Here is a 6,257-nt window from a genome sequence, read left to right on the forward strand (position 1 = left end):
GTTTAAAACCGTCAAGTTTGTGCAATTCACAGACAAGGAAAACAGTGCCCTGGGGGCTAAGGGCTTCTCTCTCCCGCTCCCCACGTGTGAACGCTTGGCCCGCGTCCTTCCATATCGTTGTGCAGCCTCAGGTCCAAGAAAGGGGAATGGACGAGGTGCACGTCAATTCTCAGAACGCGAGCGGAAGCCTTCACCCTTCCCTTGGGTGATTCTTGGCAAATGTGAAATTAATGGGTCTTGAAAGAGGGAGGGAGGGAAGGAAGGAGGGAGAGAGATGCAAACTGCACAAACACATAGCAGGATATGCGGGCTGGAGGTAGAAAGGGGTCACAACTGAAATAAGATTTTCTTTCCTACAGGCATGACATTGGACAAGCCTCTGATGCTCATCATCAGTTTTCCTATCCACAAAATGGGGCTAATCGTGAGGGTAACAGATCAAGGCTGAAATGGCTCAGTGCAGGAATATTGTAACAAGGGAGTCTTTGGGGCAATTTCTCCGGATTTCAATAATGTATTCCCAAGTTTATTCCCATTATTTTTAAAGGCAGGGAAATTTCTGTGAAATGAACTAAAGTTTCATTTCAAAGGCGATGACCATATTCTTAATGGATGCCATAGTATAATGCTGTATTTGTGTCTTATTTTGGAGTCAATAGGAGGAAAAATCTAGTTGGCACGGGATATCTTCTACTTTCTGGTGTGCTCCTGCACCTATTTCCTGGAAGCTGTGGATCTTCAGAGGCTTTTATCAAATCAGCTTGTAAGAGTCCAATGGTGCTATTCCTTTCAGAAGGTGTCTCCTCCGAGGAGGGACATCAGTGACTCTGGTGTAAAGATAGACCCATCCCCAGAATCGCCAGCCTTGGCTTGCTGAGGTCAGCTGGGGTCATAACCTTCCCATCTCAATGCGGGGTGACCACGAGGAAAGGCGCGGGTGGGCTTCTGTTAGAGAATCACGTAGCGTGGTGAAACTTTCGGCCCCTCCAAATAACAGTCATTTTTTTTAGCCAGTTGTTCATCTTGAGCTGAATGTTGGTGCCAGCAGGGCTCTTTATTTTAATGTTAGATTTATTCCTGAATCAAGTAGAGGAAACTGACTCATACTTGCTGTAAAGTAGTAACCAGGACTTATTTAATGCATGTATGAGGGAGGGGACTCCCTCAGGGCACTTTAAACCCTATCTACATGGGAGATTAATTTAAGATATGGCCCAATTATTTGTGGTTCTGCAAGTCTTGTGAAGGCAGTCCCTGGCATGCTCAGGAGAGGTCCATCTAGCCCAGAGTCCTGGAAGTGGGCTGTTCTTCAAGTATGCAGGGTGAGAACCTGAATTTGTATACCCCAAGGAGGTTCTCTGCCTCCTCCTCTTCCTTCTCCTCCTTGCCAGTCTTCACCAGGCATGGCAAAAAACATTTACTCTCCAGAAATTCAGCCCTGCATTCAGTAACAGAAGTAGCTTCCCAGATTAGTTGCTTTATTGCAGGCAAGACAGAAACACCCATCCATAGGAGATCTGCCTACAACAGTTGGCCACCATCAACACCCTGGGTTTCAGTCTTAAGCATTTTCCTCCCTGTCTCCTAGTCAATGGTCCTTTGCCATTCCCTTCAAGGCTTTGCTGCAGCCAAAGGTATGCCGACTTCTCTTCTCCGTTCTGTCTGGGCTGAACACTGCTGGTACCCACCTCACCAGCTTCATCCTTTACATTCCTCTTCTTCTCCAAGACAGTTTTCTCCAGTCTACCCCACCATGTATGTTGGACTACAACTCCCATAACCCTCTTTACAGCCAGCAGCCTTCCCCAACCTCATATTCTCCAGATGTGTTGGCCTTCAACAGCTGGATTTTTTCAATATTACTATTTTCAATATAAGGCCCACTTATATTGTGATCCTAGGCATGATCAGTGGAGGCCCTTTGCAGTTGAGGGAACAACCTCTAAAGAAGCACAAAAGGCTGTCTGAAACTTCCTACCTACTATGAGATTGTCTAACCAAAAATCTACCATGGGACCCATAATTACTGAAGAACTAGGGCTGGGACTGTGTACTGAACACAATTCTCAGCATCCACTACTGACCCTCCTGGCTAAAGCTGGTGGGAGCTTCATTCAGCCACATCTTTAGGACTGCCACTTCCCCATTGCAGCCATAATTTTCTGCTCATGGTAGATGTTCTTCATCATCTGTGGTGGGGAGGGCACCAGGTTTGGACAGCGATTCAGAAATTGCTTCAGATACCTTGTATAGTTACTGAGGGATCTCCTGGAAGAGGGCTGAGGAAGGAGATGGAAATGAAGGTGGTATAAATTAATGGGTTTTTTTTTTTTTTTAAACTCAACATCAGGCAAACAAATCCGGCGCTGTTTTCAGTGGCCTGGAGCGACAGATTCTTTTGCAAGCTGTTTATTCTCCAGATTTAGGACTGTTTGCTCTGCGAAGACCCTGTAACTGCACTTTTGCGAGTCTGCTGCGTGTGCAGGAGACTCGAGCGCCTTGTTTGCTTTGGAAATGGCCACAGCCCTTATAAAATCACATTAAGCAAATCCCTAATCGTTTAATTATAGGAATCACTTGATCTAAATAAATGGAAAATCACTTTACCAAACGCACAGGCACCCACCCACCAATTGACGGTCAGTCCTCTTTATGACAGCGAAGTTTATTGAAATGTCCACTTTGCACCCATTTAGTCAGAGCGGAAGGTGGGATGGGACAGATGAGAGGCTGGGGAAACCGCGAATATCATAAATCCTGGCGAAGGGAATTCGCACCGACCAACACAAGACAGGAAGGGACAGAAGCCAGCCAGGCAACTGAAGTCCAGAGCACAACTGCACAGGAACACTCCCTTGGCCTGCCCCCGATATTCTCACTCAAGCTTCTCCAACGTGGTGCCCTCCAACGTGGGAGGGGACTTACTGAATGGGCATCTGGGGATTTCTTGTCCCAACCCATCTGGAGGGCACCAAGTTGGGGAAATCTGCTTTAAACAGACCTCTGATGTGTGCGCTTGAACTCCTGGTCTCTGCAGCTTCAGTCCAGTCGCTCTTTCTAAGCCACCTGGGGCATTTCCCTTACTGTCCCCAAGGACCGGCTACGACGTCTCTGAATCGCTTGGATGCAGCCGGGTCCCAATCACTGTGGGGGCCAGAGCTCAAGAGGTTCCAGCGTGCCTTGCTTTCAAAGAAGGCTGCTTTGCCCAGCAGTCCCAAAGCTACCTGGTGGGACAAGGTTGGATTCAAGCTGAACCTCACACACTCTTCTCCGGGGAGAGGGGAGATTTCAGAGAGAGGAACGGCGTCCGAGCAGCGGCGACAGAGTTGGAGTGGCACGTGCTTTGAGCTTGGCCATCCCTTAGCTTAGAGAGCCGGTCGGGCGCGGATTCGCGAGAGGAGATCGGGCGGGGTGGAAAAGGGGGCCAGATCCGGACGTTCCGTTGATTGTTACCCCGGCTTAAGTGGTCGATGTCGTTTAAGGAGAATTTGGCTCTGAAGAGGCCCTGGAGGGACGGAGGTTGTATGTAACGTGGAGAACTCTGTTTGCTCTGCTTTTTCTTGTAGAACTCTTCGGGGGAAAAAAGCCACGAGGGCCTTTCAGAAGGACACAGCAACAGTCCTCCGCTTAAATTTGATAATTCCCCCTGCTCGCCCGATCTTCTCCTGTTCCCCCTCCTCCCCTCTCCAACTCGGTTTCTGGACTTTTTCGTTTGCTTCACTACGCGGTTTATATTTGGCACATCCGGAGCCGAGAGTCCAGGGAGCTCTCAGCAAGAAAGCCAGAGCCGGGTTGATCTTGCACAATCCACCCATTGTTTAGGGCTCGGGGATCCTGGGCGGGGGCGGGGGCGGGGGCTGCTGGCTGAAGTGGTCAAGGCAGGAGCCTGTGGCGACGGCACTCTGGGCTGGAAAAGCATTCAAGGCAACCCCAGCTCGGCTTCTGCTGAGTCGGTACTTTGCCTTACTGGGGCGAGCCGCCGCCGCCGCCGCCGCCGCCGCCGCCGTTTTTCTCCGCAAAGAAGGCGCTCACTCGGGACAGGGAAGGAACCTCAGTGCCATCCGAACGGCATGACACGTAGGAAAAATGGGAGTCATGGTCCTTTTTCAAGGAACACGCTTTTTTCTTTTCAGCACCACCAAAGCTGGACGTTGAAGTCTTTACTAAGAGTGCCATCTTGTGGTCACGCGGTGAACCGCTCCTGCGTGCTCCGGGGAAGCACCGGAAGTGCGGAATAAACAAAGTCCTTTGTTAGCGGGTTTCCTTATAAGGGATCCACAACACAGGTCAGCCTTTGCTTTACCGTATGGACATCCTATTTTGCCAGAATAGCTGCCTTGACTTTGCTTGCGGTGTTGCCTAGCTAACAAATGTATTTTCCTTTACGGAGGGGAACCTTGAGGAGGCTGATTGGCTGATGAATACTGTAGCTAATAGCATGTATTACTCTTCTCTCTGCCCCCGAGTTAAGCACTTCCTCTCGAAATCTACCATTGGGTTGATCAAGGCTGGTTGGTCACATGAACATCCCTCTCCCCAAAGGGAGGAATTGGAATAAACTTTACACATGTTGGCTCTGTGATGGATTAAGCAGGAACAAAACCTGGTTATTTGTCAGAATTCAAAGGACGGGCATAAAACTGTTTAATAAGGAGCAGGATAAGCCAATGGCTTGCTATCTAGGGAGATAACTGAGTTGCCAGATCATGCTTTTACTCAAGTAAACTGCAAATGAAGAAAGAGCAGTAAGAAATGTCAGCATTTCTGCTCTCGCTGATGACAGCAGGTACATCTATTGATGCCATGGTAAAGTAATAGCATCTGAGCAAAATAATATGGAAAGTCACAAAATGCCATCACTATTACACCTGTCTCTCAAAAAAAAGGTACAAAAAAAGACTGTCCATCAGCATTATCACCACAACTAATCACAGAATTATAGTTTGAAGACATTTAAGGTCCAGTTTTCTGCCTCATGCTCGAAGACCCATTGGATAAGGGAGCCCACCACTTCTCTTGGGTGGAGGTGGAACAGGAGAAGAGTGGCCAAGCAGGACGAATTCCAACTGCTCTCACTGTGAGGAAATTTTTCCTAATATTCTGTCAGAATTGCCTTCTTTTATCTTCAAGAGCATTATTCATCATTTTATTCCTTAGACTTGGATTTCACCTTTCCAACAAGAGCACAAGATGATATACATACTTTATCTTCCCATTTTTCCTCCATAACAACCGTCCTATGAGGTAGGTTGGGCTGAAGAATAGAGACTGGCTCAAAGAACACACATTTCCTCAATTTCACACTAAACAGTGGAAGAGTCAGCAGCACCATGTGTCATCAAAAAAGGCAAATATAATTTTAATCTTTATCAGCAGAATTATATCTTGGGATGTTATATTGGTCAGACGTCACTTAGAGTATGATGTTCAATCCTAGGCATAATCTTTTATGGGAAGATTCAGAGAAAAATGAGACAGCTATAGAGAAGAGCAACAAGGATGTTTGAGATACTGGAACAACAGAAAAAAAAGTTTATTTATTATCAAGTATCTGAAGAATTGTCATACAAGGGAAGATAGACATTTTCTCAATTATTTCAGAATACAGTGAATGGGATAGTGGTTTTAAATTGCAGGAAAGCAGATTCCAAATTAAACTCAAGGAAAACAATTCTAGCAGTAAGATCAGTTCAACAGTGGAACCAAATACCCAGTAAGGGGCGTGGGGTGGGGTCTCTCTTTCACTGAATATATTCAAACAGAAATTGGACAAGCATCCCTATGGGATTGCTTTGATTTAGATTCCTGCATTGAAAAGAGGATGGAACTAAATGACCTAAATAGTCCCTTTCAATTCTGTGATTCTATGAATTGGTGGTGTGTGTGTGTGTGTGTGTGTGTGTGTGTGTGTGTGAGAGAGAGAGAGAGAGAGAGAGAGAGAGAGAGAGAGAGAGAAGATCAGTTTTTTGCTTTCCAGATCCCATCCTGTCTGTCTGTCTGTCTGTCTCTTTCTCTCTCTCTATCATATGGATTGGAGAGCTTTGGCAGATGTTAAAGTCTTCATATGTTTTGAACAGTTTTCACAGTCTCAGCCTATCAGGCCGGCTGGCTTATGAAAGATATAGTAGCTATTCACAAATCCTCCAGCCTCTTGACTAGGATAAATAGAATGAGAAGAACATATAAACAGGATATATTCAATTGATACTAGAAAGAACCTTTGTTGAGAGTGTGTTGGTATGGTTATGTGTGCTTTT

The sequence above is a fragment of the Python bivittatus genome, unplaced genomic scaffold (assembly GCF_059951505.1).
Source record: "Python bivittatus isolate LINGU-HERP-01145 unplaced genomic scaffold, Pbiv_v1 ctg000610_np1212, whole genome shotgun sequence".
In the NCBI taxonomy this organism is placed as follows: domain Eukaryota; kingdom Metazoa; phylum Chordata; class Lepidosauria; order Squamata; family Pythonidae; genus Python; species Python bivittatus.